The sequence below is a fragment of the Falco biarmicus genome, chromosome 5, assembly GCF_023638135.1.
Source record: "Falco biarmicus isolate bFalBia1 chromosome 5, bFalBia1.pri, whole genome shotgun sequence".
In the NCBI taxonomy this organism is placed as follows: Eukaryota; Metazoa; Chordata; class Aves; order Falconiformes; family Falconidae; genus Falco; species Falco biarmicus.
In genome coordinates, this window is record NC_079292.1 from 56854095 (window position 1) to 56873190 (window position 19096).

The 19096-nt window shown below is 37.6% G+C and overlaps 1 protein-coding gene across 10 annotated transcripts in view; it reads right to left on the reverse strand.

Moving 5' to 3' along the window:
* Positions 1–19096, reverse strand: part of TNRC6B (trinucleotide repeat containing adaptor 6B) — a 153511-nt gene that overhangs the window by 128420 nt on the left and 5995 nt on the right. For all 10 annotated transcript variants that reach the window (XM_056341948.1, XM_056341934.1, XM_056341932.1 and 7 more), the window contains exon 2: positions 2986–3058. The gene's annotated coding sequence lies outside the window, so the exon portion shown is untranslated. The remainder of the gene's footprint in view (positions 1–2985; positions 3059–19096) is intronic.

Consider the following 19096-nt stretch of genomic DNA (forward strand, 5'->3'; position numbering starts at 1 on the left):
AGACCAGTCAAATCAGGCCAAGACCACTGCAAGGACAGGCCGCTGTTCATTCAGGGTGCTGAAAAAACTAAAATACGAACCTCTGAAAAACTGCCATGTTTATCTTCTCAGATATCACTCTCTACCAGAGGAATGGAAAGTGGCAATATTGGACACCAATTTTTATATATTACTCTTGGGAGAAGACAAAAAACTATCAACCAGTGCATCTCAAAGAAAAAAGTCAGCAGAACTAGAAAATAAATAAATGGAAAGGCTGTAAGAACAAAGATAAGCAACCTCCCACAGAAGACAGACTAAATGTGCTGGAACTATTGACAGCTCACAGATCAGAGTAGGAAATGGAAAAACAGAGAGAAATCTCTAAAAAAAGCAAATGTCATGGAGAAGGAAAAGAGTTTATTCGCTCTTCATTTGTCCCGTAATTCATGTTTTATCAGCTTTACTGTTCAAAGCAAGTATCATCTATTTCATACAATGCTCAGAGTGAACTCACATGGGACAGCAAGAAGGTGAAAATTTTAAAAGGCCCTATAATATACTGGAAAAAAGTCACAAGGTGAAAAGAAAATCCACCAAAAAATCTTGCAGATGGTGTAGGAAGACCCTAAACCACAGACTGCAAGACGTGTTGCAAGAGGAAGTTTCGCTAAGCACTACCCTTCTATTGTATTTTTTTCCCCACTGCATTTGCTTCTGGCTTCTTTCAGGAGACAAAACATCAGGCAACAAACTATGAGCCTAATTCAATACTATCATTTTTATGTTCCTCCTGCTTATGAGAATCCTTCATTCCCATGGCTACTGGCACAAGTGTGCTGCGTTTCAAGTTTATTTATTGCCAAAAGCAGGCATTTGGGGATTCCCCAAATCCATGGGAAACTACCTTTGTGACAGAGTTTTTTTAGCAGTCATTTACAACTGAGGGTGACTTCTCAGCCAAGGAAGTGCCAGTATGTGAAGAAATAATGTAATTATTCCACGTTGTTGTCACCGCCTCTTCAACTCGCTAGCTTCTAAAGCAGAGGGCTGAAGGTCACACACAGGGTAATTAATTTTGTACACAGACGGTGGACAATCAGAATTTGTACTAGCATCCTATAGGACTGGAAAAAGGCCAAATGCCAAAATATACTTATTTCCAATATTTATGTGATATGCCAGGTTCTCAAGGGATAAAAATACATTAAGTTTACAGACAGTCCCATTTACACATCCAACATCTATCAACTAAATCACTCTTGGAAAAGGTCAAAAGACAATCTTCTTTTTCTGTTCTTGCATATACCCACCAGAACTACTTCAGATGGGGCTGAAATGCCCCAATCTTTTCATTCATCTGGTATTTTGTAGAAAAATTAATCAACTTTTGCTCAAGTGAGGACTCCAAGGAAGGTCCGACAAATAGCAATGCACAGCTATGTCCACATATGATATGGCATGTCTAAAGGTATGAACAATTTTTATTTAATTCTTTATCATACAGTGATGAGAATCTATTCTCAAAGGTAAAAACACTTGCTAATATGAACTGGCTGCAGTTCTTACGCCTACTACAATACTGTCCTATCATAAAACGATACGGCTTTGGGACAATCCAGTCTGATGTTTAATCCTATGTTCTGTCTCTTTCTGCAGAGAAGATGTACACATTTCATTCAGTGATATCAGGATGATAGATGCAGCTACCAGTCATAAATTCAGTGTAAGCAGAACAGTGCAGAGGACCTTATGGATACTATCTCTTCACTTCTGCACTCTAGCACACTCTGACAAATAAAACCTCAGCCAAATTTCCATACATAAAATGCCTGAAAAATCAATACCAGTGGAAAAGGTACTTCCTCCAGGCCTCATTTTCCTCGAGGTAGAAAGGTGCACCATTCAGGAACACACAGTCCTCATTAGCAAGAGAAAGCAGGAAGCCAAATGTCTTCAAATTTGCTGTTCAAACAGGCACCACTACAACTAAACACCTTATCTAACACAAGAGCCTTTCATACAGCAATACTTTGGGTTTTTTCAAATTGCCAGCAGCAATCAAATATGGACTAAAGAGGAAAACTGTTCTTCATTTAATACAGAAGAAAAAAATATTTCAAGTTTCTGAACAGTGCAGCTGCAAGATAAGCACTTATTAATGTAAAACCAATTGTGGTTCCCGTGAATTCCAAATTCTAAATTGGATATGGCCCACTGGAAAACCCCTGAAGGACAGTAAGGCTGTCTGAACTGTCACCATTACAGACAGTAAGCAGAAGTGAAGGTAGGTCCCAAACTCTCTCACAAATGCACAAAGCTGAACAGGCACATGAGCGTTCTGCAAAGATTGTGATCTTGTATACACAGCATACTCAAAACAAAGCAGTCAGAACAAGGCAATACTCTACTGAACTATGCCTTAAATGAGACTGCTTATTTGACACAATTGTATTGATACATGACTGCAGTCATTAGTCCTTATCTAAGTACATAGACAGAAAAGTGTTAATTTTTAGAAGATGGTCTAGCCATATTATATATAATTACTACAGCTTTACATTACATTGAGTTTGTTACGAATGTACAAAACCAACGCAATTATTTAATATACAGAAAAAGAACAGAATATTTTTTGTCACTTTAAATGTGAGTTGAGAGGTACTGAGATGAAAGCAAAAGCATCCAGAAGGTAAACAAAATTTGAATGCAACTTCATTGCTTGCAGGAGCTAATCACTTACCTATTTCAATGACTTCAAAATCTCATCATCAATTATTTAATTTTCAAAGGAAACTAACATACACATAAAGTGTAGCTGACAAAAACAAATTGCATCAGGCAGTTACAGAAAAAACTTTACACCCAAACCCACAGGAAATAGCACACTAGAAAGTATATGAAAACAGCAACATATCCTATAGATGGTTAAGGACTCGTATAGGGTAGGGATCTTCTCACCTCCAACTTTCAAGAACACAATATTGAACTTTGGTTGATTCTTACCTTTGACAGTTTCCAAGGGCTGCCAAAGCCCACAAGGATCCGTCCTGGCTACATTCAGTGCAAAAACGAAACCCTAAAAGGAGTAAAAAAAATAAAAATTAAAAAAAAAATAATGTAAAGGTCAGGCAACTGAGGGCATTAGTAGATAAAAAACATATAAAGACACAAGTCAATTGTATCCAAAGCTCAGCAACCCTTACTCCCAAAACATTTAGAAAAAGCCATATTCATTTTAATAAAATCACATAGGGTAAACAAAAGATTGTAATTGCAAAAGCAGCAATACAGCCCCCTCTTCTTCTCCCTCCTCCTTCCCCATAACTTATGCAGTATTGGGGAGATGAAGGAAAAGAGCTACAGTTCGGGTTAGAGCTAAGGAAGGAAGTACCTTTCTCCTCACTGTTTTCCCACTTAAACAGCCACCCCAGTCTAGAAATTTGTTCTTCAAAGGCAAGAAATTTACATATTGCAAAAAGCATTTATTTGCTGAGCCTTAGGCTCAAGTTTTAGAAATTTAGGTTTTTACAGAATGAATTTGCACCACTGCAGGAAATGCGTCTTTACCTCAGAGAAAATTTTAAAAACAATATTCTTTATCACTTATGCATACTTCTTACTCACCCACCACCACATAACTTAGACCAACAATCAGTTTTGAGGAAGAAAAAAAAAAAAAAGAATCCTTATACCGTGACCCACCAAAACATTTAAGAGGTATCTTATACCTGTAATCTGTCGTATTCAGTCTGCTGGCTTACAAGCTTGTTCTGAATCCTCACTAAATACTATAGACACAGGCCTGACACTGAAGTCTAAGAATGTACCTTGCATAGTGCTGCAAAACAGAAACCTCAAACTGCTACTGAACAGGAAATTCCCCTCCCAGGGATTTACTAGGCACTATTAGAGTTTCTGTAAACTTTGCCACTGGAACCACTTGGAAAAAAAACCCAGCTAACATTTCCTCAAAGGTATAACGGCAATACCTCCTAAAATGAATGTCACCATTTAAACTAGGCGTTGCAAATTTTATACGTGCTGAAAATGCTGTTTGTTTGGGAGTAAGTTGCAATTTTCTCCCTATGCACCATCATATTATCCTTTTTACAACAAAGTTTTTTAGCTGTTTAATTATTATGTATAGGTACAAAACTGAAATGCTTGTTTTTCATCCAGAAATGTACATACAAGCCAAAGCACTGTCAAAGCAAACGTGCAACATGCTCAGTCAATCACTGTGAAGTAGTTTTCCAAGTGAAAAATCTATACTAAGTACATCATCACCTTAATATTGTGATATTTTCCTAAAAGTATTAGCAACCTTAGAGTTCATACCTAAATTGAGAATAATATTACCAGGTAAGGCATTCTAAATCATTGTTAGAAACTAAGGCACTGGAGACAGAAGTCTGATAAAACTCAAACTCTTGATTATTTACTACAATAAGTGGATGCATACTCTGAAATGAGTAAGAGGCTGTAACATCTACCACTTCATAATACTTCCTTCCCTGAAAAAAATAAACACTGCTTTCATCTTAGCAAACTAAGTAAAGCAAGCTGCATTTACCTAGCTTCATTAAACAGGAGATTAAGGAAATACTTCTACTATTGAAATCTATTGAAAATTATATGCGGAGCTAAAAGTAACCCATTCTGTTGTCTTTAAGCTTTCAATATTCCCTATTAATTTCCAAAAGAATAGAAAAAAAAAGAAAAATTGATTCCTCAAATAAATGTTAAATTATCATCCACCTGTCTAAAACATCTTAGAAATATCCAGCCATGCCATTTAACACACTATTATTAATCTATGCAGTCAAGCACACAGTACTTTATAGGTGGAATCAAAGGCTGTTGTTGACTTCGCATTTTATCATGCTTTTCTGACTTGTACTTCCATCCAATAAGTGTATCGGCCAAAAAAGCAAGACTAATCAAGTGTCTCTGCAGTTTTTCAAAGCATAGGATCTGAAGTTGGAGAATTGTAAATATTGCACAAGCTGGCCAAAAACCAGCTTTTCCTAGAAAGGGGCTGTTGCAGGCTGGATACTGAAATACCCTAGCATTAGCATCCAGCAAAAGCATCCGAAGTTCCAGCCAAACCACCACATGCTTATGGACCACTAATATCTCCACGGGAAAAGAGAGAACTGCTACTAATTATGCCAATAATCTGTCTTATCTCATTACAGAATCTTATTCATGGAGTATGAATTCCAATCCCTAATTGAAAAAAGCCTCCCATCAGTATGTATCTGACTAGATACAAGACAAGCAAAGACCGATCATCCTCCTCCTATTACTCTGACAAATTTAGACCTATGTTTCTAAAGCAATTTAATTAGCGAAGTCAAAATGGCATGAGTAGAATCCAGTGAAAACAGTTTGGGTTAAAGATACAACTTTACCTGTAGCTGAGTAGGACTGCAAAGATGTTACAGCAAGGAGAATCTCAGCATCTACCAAGGTCAGAACAGAATATAAACATCATGCATACAGTCCTCCCAAGTTAAATCCTCAATGTATCTACTTCTGCCAGCAGCTAGGACTTTAGGATGCATCAATCCACTTGCCTGGAGTGCACTGGAAAAATTTTAGCCAGGAAAGCAGACACAGTTTGATTAGGTAGCCAGAGGGGAGGGAAAAGGAAAAACAAACAACCCACCCACAATTTATGCACCATTCTTCTGACAGAACAAATGGGGAGACCTCTCCCTTCCCTCCAAGAACCATGATAGTTCCTTAACAAGTATTAATCAGCTAATTACAACACTTACTTATTAGTTCAGGCACCCAGGCACACTGAAAGATCAGACTCAGTCTCTATTATCTTGCAATAACAGAAACAATTCATTATACCTACATACTCCTGGCTTACGTTTATTAAGTCCTACCCTGACAGACCAGAACTGTATGCATGTACAGTGTAACCCCTAAAATATTCTGTATATATTTCTAGTACCAATATAGTGAAGTGCAGCAATCTGCTTAGCTGGGTTAGGGGATCTATGAAGCAGCACAAAATCCTGTCCAGGACTCCTAGACTAGCTTTTTTCCTCAAGTACTTTTTAGAGTACTGCACATCTTCCCACATTTGCACACCAAGTTCTTTACTTACAGCAAATACCTCCTTTCTGGTCACCTCACAAACTGCCTCTGTAAGAGCACTAAAATATTCCAGGTGCCCAGAACTGAAAGGAACGGGCTGCCATCATGAAAATGTTTTCCTCAAATTCTCCCCCTCAACCTCCCACCCAAATCTGGAGAAACAGTAAACACAGGTAGCACAGAATTTCCTACTATGAGATACAACAGAACAGTAGGAAGCTCTAAAAATGTAGTCTCTATTCATAACTAGGAGAAAACATGTGGTGAAACTAGTTTCTTGTATTAGAACTAAGATAACACAGACAAGCATGTTTAAGGAAAATGATTAGATAATCCTACAATAACTCCTGAATATTAAATATAATGCGTAAAAATGAATCCCATTACCTACCAACTGTCAGGTATTTAATCCTATTTTGAAAGCATAACTTGTCAGCAGCACTGAACTGGCTAACACTCAAGCCCATTTCAAGTCATTCAGAATCCACCACCCTGCTTAACCACAGCTAGAATTAAATACTTCAGTTTTGGTTTTGCAAAACATAACCAACTGCCAGGAATGAAGAGAAGTCCAGATCTATTGGTTTACCACTATATGTCCAAATTAGTATCACAAAAATCTAAACTATTCCAGTTACAATTATTCAAGCACAATAAAAGAAAGGTTTGTTGTGAAGGTAACCATCAAGTGACATTTCTAAGTTTACTGCATCATCTTGTTGACTACTGCTCATGCTTAATGTACAGCATGATCTAGTCACAAACTGTTCCTGTCGTTGAACTAGCTACTATAAACTGTCTTTTTTTTTTTACTGAGCTTCTAGCATTAACGAAGATCTTTCTAGCATGATTTCCATTCAAACGATTCCTGACTAGAAACAGTGCATTTGGAGACAAAAGGGGGTCTTTGCTGCCACTGTGGTTTAACTGTTCCTTTGCTAAGTGAGTAAATGTTTGACAGCAGCAAATTTTAAACTTAAATTTAGTTCTGACTTACGTTGTGGAATGATTCTGATAAAGCAACCAAGAACACACTCTCTGTTCAAAGGACCTCAAGCTGTCTAAAAAACGTCACCTCACAAAAACTAGCTGCTGACATAACTACACAAAACCACTGCATACCTAATTAGGATATTGGGAAGCTGGCTTACAGTCATTCACAACTTCAAAACAATACAGAAATATTTGAAGTTTTTTTCATCTACAGCACACTGGCACCGTAACAGTAATGATTTACTATAAAAATTATCCAGGACAATCCAGGTGTCACTGTGGTAGTCCTTCCCTACTTCACTTTTCAAGGCTGAAGAGGGAAATGCAACGTGTAATCAATTAGAAACAATTCAGTAGAAGGAGAGACACTACTGGTAGTTAAGAGAGGATTTATGACCTCTTTCTTTCACATTGTTTACAACCACCTCTTTGCATTAGTGAGGTGGAAGGAAATCCAGGAAGGATTAGCACTTCAAGGAAAAATGAACTAAAAATATGACTCTAAAGAAAGCAGCTGGGAGGAATGGGGAAAAGGCAGAAAGCCTCGAGAACAGCACTGAGTAATGGCAACTGAGTATTTCACATAATCACCATGGTATACTACAGCAAAACACGACATGGAATAAAATGTCCATGATGTTTAATTCAGTGTTGGCTGAATAACATCACATTCTGCTCAATATTAACTTCTCGGCGCTGATGGTTTTTTTACTATATGGAAAATGGTTCAGCTGTTAATGTAGATATGACACAGCCACCTTCAACAACATGATAAATAACTGTAACTTGGAACAGATACCACACACACTAGTCTGCTCTCCCCTTCCATGGGAACATTAGAATAGAAGGACTATACAGAAGTTATGTCATTAACCTCTGTGTACAGAAGACAAGCTCCAATTCACAGCACTTAAATCCTTTCACATCAACAGCCCAAATATAAATTAGTAAATCACTTTCATAAATCAGAACACTCACAAAGATGGGGGGGTGTTATTGCTAAATGGACAATTACACAACATGATCTGCTCAAGAAAATTCAATCATCAGTGAGTTTGTTGTTTGGGGGTTTTTTTGTTAAAGAACATCTTCCCTTTTCATTCAATGTTAAGGAGGACATGAGAAACAAGTGCAGAAGGATACTTCTCAAATAACATCTATGGGACTTTTCCTGAGCAAATGAGTAATATTTCTTAACTCGTGTCTATATAATCTTTGGAAAGCAAAAAAAATATTCTTGATCAACTGGCTACCAGATCATCACTTTCAAAAGCTGACTAAGGAAAGGCAGCCCTGGACTGCACAAAACTGGTCCCAAGTCAGACTTTCTATTTAGAAGAACCTGTTTCTAGCTCTTCAATCTGAAGACAGCCTTGAAACATGAGCTGAAGACAGAACATCGCATTGCCACCTTCCCAATGTTCCAAAACATCTACATAAACAACACTCAAAGTGCTAAATGATTCTCCTCCCACTAAAGGAAAAAAAATTTGAAAAGTGTATTTTTAAAAATGATTTGCTTACAACCTGTTGCCACTTTTTACTGCACAAAGCAGCATAAAAATTCACTTGTTTCCTGCTCATACTGATTTTGCATAAGAATCTGTTAAAGGTTACAGTGAACATAAGAGGTATTTCTCCCTACTTCCCCTCAGCAGCCTATCATACAATACACATTACTTCTCAACTGTAATCAAGGTTCCATCCCAACTATAATCAGCCCAAGGCTGCCAACTGATTAAGTTTTCCGAAGTCTGTTGAGCTTTGTCCCATTATCTTTTCAGGGTGCCTGAAGCATGTACATATACACACATTTATATGCATGTACACATATATTTATGTAATGAATGTCCTCAAAACTATTTCTACTTTTTCTCCTTCAACACTCTACCACAGTGTTTATGGAAACTATCAAAACTGAGGTTGTTGGGAAAACTGACCAACAATGTCATCTTGACAGCATGCATAGCAAGAGTTTTGGTGAAGACTGGAGCATCTGGGAATAAGTAACGGTGAGTTGAGAATACTGGCTATTTTTTCCACTCTATATCAGAGTTTTATCCAGCCAACACAATGAAAGAAATTGTTTAGCAAAATCGGAAAGAAACTATCACTACAAAAAAACCTCATTATTTTCAACTCTTCATCTTCTGTTCTCTTAAGTCTTGCAAACTAATGCTTTTCAGTCACAAAAAAGAACTACTTCACACAGTTAATAAAGCTTCAACATAATAATGGTAGCAATACTCGGAATCCTAGTAACAAGCAGTCATTACCATAAGTATTATAACTATCGTGCAATTTAATGATGCCCTGGTGGCAAAAGTGGGGATGCAGTCAACACACTCAAAAGTGCCAGTAATCCATGCATGTATACTAGCATTCCCAGCAGTTCAGCACTGCAGAAGCAAAATCAGTACAATGCTTTCAAGCCTTATTTCAGGACATTTGCAAAATGACAGAAAGTCTTCAGAATACAGAGGACCTGAGTTTCCTGGAAGAAAGGTGAACGGGAGAGGGGATGTTATACTGGACCAGAGACTTTAAATGTCTTTCTCCATCTTAACCAAAATGTTACGATGAGAAAGAAGCCTAACTCCCAACAGCTCAACTTTAAACCTGAATGCTATAAATAACTTCTTTAGTGCTGATAATACCAACAGAAACATCCCATGCAATTGTTCATACCATGAAAGACAACTCAGGATTGAAGGTTTCCTTTTGAGCCACAAGTAACAGTCACCAAGTCCTATGTAACAGCACATTTATCGAAACCAGCAGTAGTAATTAAATTAAAACTGGTAAGATAGTAAGTAGGCATGTGCACAGAGAAGGGGGAGGGGTGACATCCACTGACACGTTTAAATGGCAACTTCAGCAGTTACAAGAGTTAAAGGCAGCACTACTAAAAATCGTTCAAATGCAACACAGGAGCGGAAGATACTGCACCTTTCAAACTCTTCAGTTCTTATTAACTTCCTGTAGAAGAGTACCAAAGTTTCCGCTGTTAAACTATCCTTCTGTTTCATTACCGTTTACAGTAAGAGCTATGTTGTTAGGAAATACACACCAGCGAGGCTGTGGCTGTATTGGTGCTAACTCCAACTGCAGGTCTGACATGCAGATGCACACACAATGCTGTACATAGAGCAGCTCTAGACCACAGCACAACAATCTGTAACCCTGCTTTGGGGAGATGTTTACAGCTAGGCTGAGCCAAGACAGAGCCAGGAGGGGGACCAGGATGATCGGAGAACGATGCTTAAACTACAATTTGCTTTTATTTTTTACTTCACCCTGCTAATTTACACCCCAGAATTTTCCAAATGAATGTTCCGTATTTATCACATTTCTAATCATTAATAACCGAGGATTTGTTCTATACAAAGACATTCTGACTTCCTACTAACATGATTATATAGGCAGAAAGTCCAAGACCTTAACACTATTATTGTCAAAGAACACAAATACTGAGTTGTTAAGCAAATAATTCTAAACTATAATTGCAGACACCAACTTTCAACATAACCAGCTGCCAAGTTCAGCTTCATCAATATTTATAGCATGACATCCATCTGAGTTTTACTTTTCAGCTATTTAGGCACCTAAGAAAGGAATAGGAAGCTAATTCTCAACAGTTGCTCTATATTCAACAATGTTTTTCTTAACATTCTTCAAAGAAATGAGACAACACGCTCATTTTTATCGTTATTTTTAAGAATTTAAAAACAAAATTAAAGTTATTAGCGATACAATCCTAGTCTTCAACACTGCAATCTCTGATAAACACGTTCAGTAGGAACTACTGAATGTGGAACCACTTGCAAGAAGAATTTTGGACCTGCTAAAGTAAGCGTATGTGAGGCCAGGACCCCAAATTTTCAGTCTTTTGGTTTGGCACAAAACAGTTCTTCAACATTCAAATCCAATCTGTCTAAAAGTGTCATTTAAAAGATAGGTAACTAATCTTTACTATTTCCACCAAAAATATACCAGCCTACATTCAGGCTACCTACTTGCAATACATAACAACTGATTTTCATAGTCAAGGTCTCCCACCATATCTAAAAACCTAACTCTTTACATTTGCTCCTAGGTTTGAAAGTTTTTCACCTTTGTATGTTAGGTTTTGCTCATCCTTCATTCAACCTGAAACTGTAGTAATAAAAATTATTAGGGTGTTTTTTTGAGTTAAAACTCTGTAAAATTAAAGTTACTTTTAGTCTGTTTACATACCCAGCTGAAGTGGGGGCAATTTAAGCTAATATACAGTTTTCATACATAAAGCAGTACCAGCTTATCTAGTTACCTGAACTGGTGAAAGTAACATTATCCAGCATTGGGTAAGCACAGGGTTAGAGCTGGAGACAGAACAGACCAATTATGTCAGTGTATTATTGCCCTGAGGCCACCAGCACCTTATGCTGTCAGAAGTGTTTTCCATGTCTTACTGGCCAATATTAAAAACATTTGATACAATGGGACTTCTACCATTTTTCCCCTTGTTGCCTAAACTTCAGAATTACCAGGAGGGCTCTCTGATTCCCTGGCCAGGTGAGTTTCCACAACAGCTCTCTGGGAAATAAACATTAGTCATAAATACTCAGGTTGCTTACAGGTAAGTCATATTGGAGAGTGGGTTAGAGTCCCACAGGAATATGCAAATGATTATACACATTGTCAAGTACTGGCATGGTGGCTTAGAGTCCCACCAAGATATATGTAATGCACAACTGTGTAAATCCTTACTCTATTACAGGGATGCCTGGAGTCCAAATTTTGGGTATTGGGAATTTGAACCTTTGTTGGATACTATCTGCTGGATTTTGGGTACTAGTAATTTGAAATTTGGATGGGATATTGTTTGGCATCTTGTGTATCAGTAATCTGAAACTTTGTTGGACATTGTTTACTGGATTTTGTCTCTCTTGGACTCTGTTTGCCAGATTTTTCTGTCAGATTTTGTTTAAGTATTGGGTATTTGTGATATTGAAAACTTTGTAACATGGGAACTGGACATTCTACTGGGGGGGGCCGTTCTTAAGAGCTCTCCATTGGGCTCTGTATTAAGATACTGGAACAAGTTTGGGGGTGACCCCCTCCCTCAGAAAAAAATTAGTAGAATAGCATAATCACTGGTGGCCCTTGTATACCTTTGATGAGCAGGATAAATGGCATAAGAACAGAAGTATAAATTATAATACAGTATTGAAATTAATATTGTTTTGTAGATGCACAGGAAAAAGAAGTCCCATTTGTGGATTTTATTTTTTTGCCTTGAGAAGTTATCATGAAACAAGAAAGAAATATAAATTTATTATATTTTATTCTAATGTGTCAATGATGATGGAGGATAAAAAGAAATTGCCTCTGTGTTGTTCTGCTTGCAGTATTGGGAAAAGGTGTTTGAAAATGAAGAATGAAGAAGGGGATGCGCAACTGATGGTTTCAGGATAGTGTTTGTAATAAGGAGAGATTTTTGCCTAAGGAAAAAGAACGGTGCTAGAAAAAGCTAGGGAAGAGAATTACAGAATCAATTACTTTTACTACTTTGTGCTGCAGATATAAGAAAGTTGCAAAAAGTAGGTGGTATGTCTGGAATGTCAATCTCAGTTGACAGAAATTACTTGTAAGATTTATAACAACAGAAAGGAATTGGAAAGAGGGCAAAAAATGAAAGAGAAAGTAAACAAGAAACAAACAAATTTCAGCAACCACATTTACCCCAGCCCAAGCTCCATCCTGAGATGGAAAAGAGGTTTCCTGAAAGGATGAGGGCATGGAAGAGGGCAAAGAATGGAGGAAATACAAGGAATAGAAACCCTTTGAGGAAAGATCAGTGCAAAGAAAAAGGACACTGGAAAAACGAATGTCCAAAGAAACAATCAGCTGACTGGATACCCTGTCTGCATCTCTTCCAGAGACAGACCTGCTTACGATTGGTACGAAGATTCCAATTGACAGAGACTGGGGGTGAATTTAGAGGCATCCCTAGCAGGATCCCCTGCTGCCAATGAAGCTGGGAAATGAAACCCTAGACTTCTTGAATAGATATAGGAGCAACTTACTCCATTGTAACTAGTTGTAGGGGCTTCTCAGTAAATTTAATATGCCAGTTGTTGGGGTTACTGAAAAGAGAGAATTAAAGAATAAAAAAATTTTGAAACCAATGGTATATCAAATTGAAAGTAAATCTTTAATACATCAGTCCTTGTATATGCTGGAATACCCTACACCTCTCTTAGGTCCAGATTTACTTAGTAAACTACAGGCTCAAATAACTTTTTTTTGAGATTTCCATTCAGTTGTATATCCCACGGGAAAAACATCTGGAAGGTGCAAATGTATCTACAGCAACGGGAACAATGAAGTGAACCCGAAATCTTCTAAAAAATCCTGGATGCTGTATTTCTGTTGATATAGGCTACTGAAGTACCAGGGAAAGCTAACACCACACCAATAAAGGCAGAATTAAAACAGAACTCCAAACCGATAAGAAAAACAAGGGGTGGGGGGGGATGACCGGAACAATATCCTATGAAAACGGAAGAAAAACCTGGATTAGAGACTTAGACTTGTACCACATACTGTGACCTCAGTGCTGGAACAAGGACACCACTATTATTGCCTAGTAGAATGATCCAACATCAAGCAATATTATTGGAACTGGACGATGTAAGTTTAAAGGTAACAACCTCTTTGAATCCTGGTACTTTGTTGCTGGTACCTGATGATACAAACCTACAGCATAACTGTATATTAACTACTGAACAAGTCTTTTCCAGCGGGCCAGATTTGAAGGATGTTTGACTGGAAAATCTGGAGTGGACTCTTTATGCTGAAGGGAGAATGACCATCTGGATATGCAGTGGTAACTTTTGAGGGTGTGATTGAATCATAACCCTTGTCATCAAATACTTCAGCATAAAAAGCTGAATTAACTGCCTTGACTAGAGCTTTGACATTGTCACAGGATAAATAAGCAAATATACATATACTTTCTAAATATGCCTTCAGAGTGATACATGCACATGGGGCAGTATGAGAAGAAAGAACTTTTAACCCCACAAAGGTCACCTATTAAGCATGGATCAGAAACACTGAAATTACTAGAAGCTGTTCAAAAACCCAAGAAGTTGGCTGTAATTCATTTTAAGGCTCACCAACCTGGACGTACTGAGGTCATACAAGGGAATTGATTGTAAGGTGGATGAAATAGCAAAGAGGGCAGCCAACAAAACAATAATGAGAACCTTGATTCCTCAAAACCTAGTGAGAACTGAACCGCCCAAATACAATGAAAAGGAGAATGAATTAGCTAAGATGCTAAAACATATAAGGACTTCAGATGGGTGGTGGGTAGCATCTACTGGACAGTGTTTAGTAACAGCTTCCATAACGTGGAAGTTGCTACAGCAGACACATAAAGAAACTCATATGGAAGCAGATGTTATAATTGCAAGTGTTACAAGATATGCAATAGGTCCAAACATGCAAAGCTATGCTGATGAAATAGTAAACCAACATTTAATATGTTGTAAAATAATCCTGAAGTGGAATTAAGACCTCCACCTGGAAAGGTAAAGAAAAGGGAATATTCTGGGGTAATATTGGCAGATGGATTTTTCTGAATTACCAAAATGCAGTAATTATAAATATCTTTTGGTATTGGTAAATACCTTTTCATGATGGCCTGAAGCTTTTCATGCCAAACCAAAGCAGCTCTAGGTAACAAACTATTAAATGAGATTATACCAAGATTTGGAGTTCCAAGTGGAAGTTCATCAAACAGAGACTCACACTTTATAGCAGAAGTAATAGACAGTTTCTGCCCTTTCAAGAATAAAATAGGATTTACATACACCTTGGAGACCCCAGTCTAGTGGGAAAGTAAATAGGATTAATAGGTCTTTAAAGAAAGAATTGGCTAAATTATGTCAAGAAACTAATTTAAAATGGATAGATGTTTCACCTATTGCTTTAATGAGAATCAGAATCACCTCAGAAGTTAGGAAAAGGTGAGCCCATCTGAAGTATTCTATGGAAGACTGTATGCTGTACATTGAACAGGAAAGGAAGACCAAATTAATATTTCTGATGATTGGGAGCTAACTGAATATACTGTCTTTGGGGAAGACTCTTTCCTCATTGTTCTCTGTTGAATATACCTATACACCTGTACCATTGGACATGCTGGTGCATCCTTCCTGACTCAGAGATAAGTGTATCTGAGAACGTGGTTACATTTGAAAGAGAAGTAGAAAGGACCTTTCCAGATATTACTTATTACCTACACTGCTGTCAGGCTTGAAGGTATCCATGGAGGGATTCATCACAGCAGGTTTAAGCCAACTACTTTGCCAGAGTGGACTGTCAAGCAAGAAGGACCTTAACACTTGAAACTAACTTGAGAGTAATGAAGTTCTAGGTTGGGTCTCTTGCAATACTGCCAGGCAGCATGAAAGTTAACTAAAATAAGACACTATATAAATTTGGATTGTATACAGGGAGATTTGAGTTTGTTAACACTATTTCTTTGTAGATACTTGTTTAAACATGTTTTACCAATGTACAGAATTTTGCCTGTTATGTGGTATAGGAGAACTCACGGACACAGCATACTTATTTGAAAATTGTGGAAAGATCAATGAAGGTTATTAATAAGACACAGTATTGGGTATGTACCCATTTCCCTGAAAACACTCATAAAGGAATTCCTCTAGTTAGTATTGCTATTCCATTCAGGACTAATTGGAATAGCTTGCAGGTAAGACCAAAAATACACTAACTGGAACAAGACTGACCTCCAAACTTGGACAAATACTGAATCCACACCTGCCTGACGTAAGGTGTATAAATAAAACCAAGACACACAAATAGAGCTCAGGTTATTTGTGGGGCACTACCCACATTGTGATTGGTCAACGCAGCTGACAAATCCGTCAGAATTAACTATGACTAAGTACTGGAACGTTCTGTTGGGGACTGGGTGGTATTGGATATATGGCAGTGTAGCACAAAAAGCTTTACCACCAAGACGGTCAGGCATTTGTACATTGGGAGAGATTTTCCCCCCAATATAACTACAGCTGAGAAATTGGATAATAATCTGTTGTTAGTAACTTACCTGCGGAGCTATAGGCAAGTCAACCCCCCCCCCCCCCCCCCCTTATAGGAAAACCCATTGGATTTCACTCTTTTGCTAGGTGCATTATTCCTTGTTTGGGGATTGCTGAATTGGAAAAAGCAATGAGAGGATAGCCAGCGACATTACAAACGTCACAAAGGCTTTGCAGGAAGAAATTTCATAAATAGCTCATATAGCTATGCAAAATAGAATGGCATTAGATACGATGTTGGCATCCCAGGGCAGAGTTTGTACTATTGTTAATACTAGTTGTTGTGAGTATGTGGACGGAAGTCGGAGAATTTCTACCGACATAAAACAGATTTGGAAACATACGAAAATGTTGCATGAGATCCAGAAAGATGGTACCTCTTGTGGATTTCAGGAAGTTTGGACTGACTAACATCCCAGTTACCTAACTTACACCTATGGATTAAAAAGTTAATTGTAATTATTGTACTCATGATTGCTATATTTGTATGCTTCCATGTTATGTTATACTGTATCGTGAAGTGCTGTATTGCTGCAATTAAAGAGTAGTTCGGAGAGCGCAAGACTTATGTGATATATGAATATATACAAGTCCCAAAGGGTGAACATCTCCTAAATTTCAGAATTACCAAACTCTGATTTAGTTAAAACAGGAACACGCACAACTTTAGGTCAAGCTGACCCAACCTCTGAAGTTGTTAAATGACTTACCCTCTCAAGTACCCACCATACCAAATTCTCAAAACTCATGAATGAAAGGACTTCTAATCAAGGGAGCAAATCATTGGAAACAAAGAACAGATAACAATAAGAACACCATTAATTATACAGAAAGAGAGAAGGTAAGCTGATAAGGTGCTGCAATACTCAGAAAATTAGTTGGAAGTATGACAAAGGTAATTGTGGTAGTGGGAGATCACGATCTGCAACTCAAATAGCACCCCCCTCCCCCTAAAAGAGGGCAAACCCCCGCTTCGGGAGCACTCATAGTGGGTAAAAAACTTCAGCAGTGCTGTCTGAGGATGCGCGCTGATTTGCATTAGAAGCCAGAAACATCTAACCAATCCTGTGCATAAATGAAAATAAATATGTAATGTGCTATGCATATGCAAGTACTCTACCGTACATAATGTTTACCCTCGAGTAACTTGGTGTGCATGTTAGCAGGAAAGATCCCCCATGCAGCCAGCACTGCAATAAATCAATGTCGGGTTTCTAAACTATCATTTGGTTTGGAGAGTTTTCCTGGTTAGGATTTTTGTAACACCCTGAGACACTTCTCCACAAACTAATTTACTTTCCAACCAACAGGAAGCCTTTCTCAACTTGAATCTATTTTCTGCAATAAATGAATTGCCAAGGACAGGGAAAAGAAAGATGGTTTTTGAATATGGAAGAACCAGAGGAGTTAACTTCCAACAAAAGAGAAGATTATCGGCCAGTTTTGGTTGCTTCTCAGTGCACTCAAACAATTAAAAAGGCCAAGCAAAGGAAGTTATTGACAACCAGCTTACTGTAACTACATAGTTTTAAAAGTGAGTGAAAACACCTATCTGTGCAGTAAAAATCCCACGTTTCTCCCCCTTTCAAGTATCATTCAGCAAAGTCAATGCCATCAGAAACACAGGTAATGTTCTCCTAACCTTTTATTAAATAGAATAGAAACACTGGAATGTGCACGTTCTTCATGCTGTCACCACACCAGCCACTGAAAGTGAATGAGCAGATCCTGAAGCACACGAGCATTTATCCAAGCAAAAAGCACAGCTATATTAAAAAAAAAACACCTTTATTTAAGCTTTAATATCTCACTTTGTTTTGAAGGGCTATAGGAAATACATGAGCTGTGCCTGTATAAAATCACCACAAAAAAAGACAATGTAAGGGTTAGAGGAATTTAGTATTAAGACAGTATCCATCTTTAAAAACTCCCAATGTGAGAAAGTTTTCAAAAATATGAAATATTGACTTATTTTATCAATGCCAATGAAAAATGGTCTGTATTTTGATGAACAGTTCCATACAAGTACTGTGGCTCAATATTTTTTCATTCCTGTTCTCAAATACTCATCTGCATCTCCAATTGCAAAAATAGACAATCGGTACAATGCAAATAAAATCTGACAAGGCAGAAGCTTAGCTGTTTGACAAACAGAGCAAGTTAGAAAGCTAATTTGAAACAAATTCTTCTCAGAGCCCAATTTAATACGGAAGGATATGAATTTAAATTACAATGGCTGTAATAGTAAAACTTCCTGTGTGGACACCCATTTGTGCCAAAGTGCTCTTTTTTTAGCTTCTTACTTAGAAGCAGTTTAAGCTGAACTTAAACAAAACAAAAAAACCTAAACAAGAATTTCAGAAAAAGCATGTGCCCAGCACAGAGTTAAATTGCTATGTTTACAGCAATATAAGAATATCATTATAATCACACAATCACATCTGGGAAAAATCTCAACATGTAAGAATTCTAGAGGGGGTCACAAAGAAGAATATTAAAACCCACAAAAGTAGCTGACAATGTTGTAAAGCAACTATTTCATGCAACATGTATTATGGCCTTCTGAGAGTTATTTTCAGCCACTTCAAGTCAAGGATGGATCATAATCCATTTAGCAGAGAAGAATATTTCTGAATCTGTAGGAAGCTGGGGTAAGGGGACACATTCTCTTCCTCTATCATGGGGGCAAATTTTTTTTTCATCAAAAACTGATATTAATACTTTCTCTAGGTTTTATATTAAAGACATTGCTCCTCAAACTAGTTGCATCCACTAATATTAATTTTTGGTTTCTTAAGTCACAGTGTGCAAGCAACAGAATCCTCAGACATTTGAAGTAGCACTGCACTGTATTAGTAAAGAAAGTACGTATAGGCGATTAAAGCTTC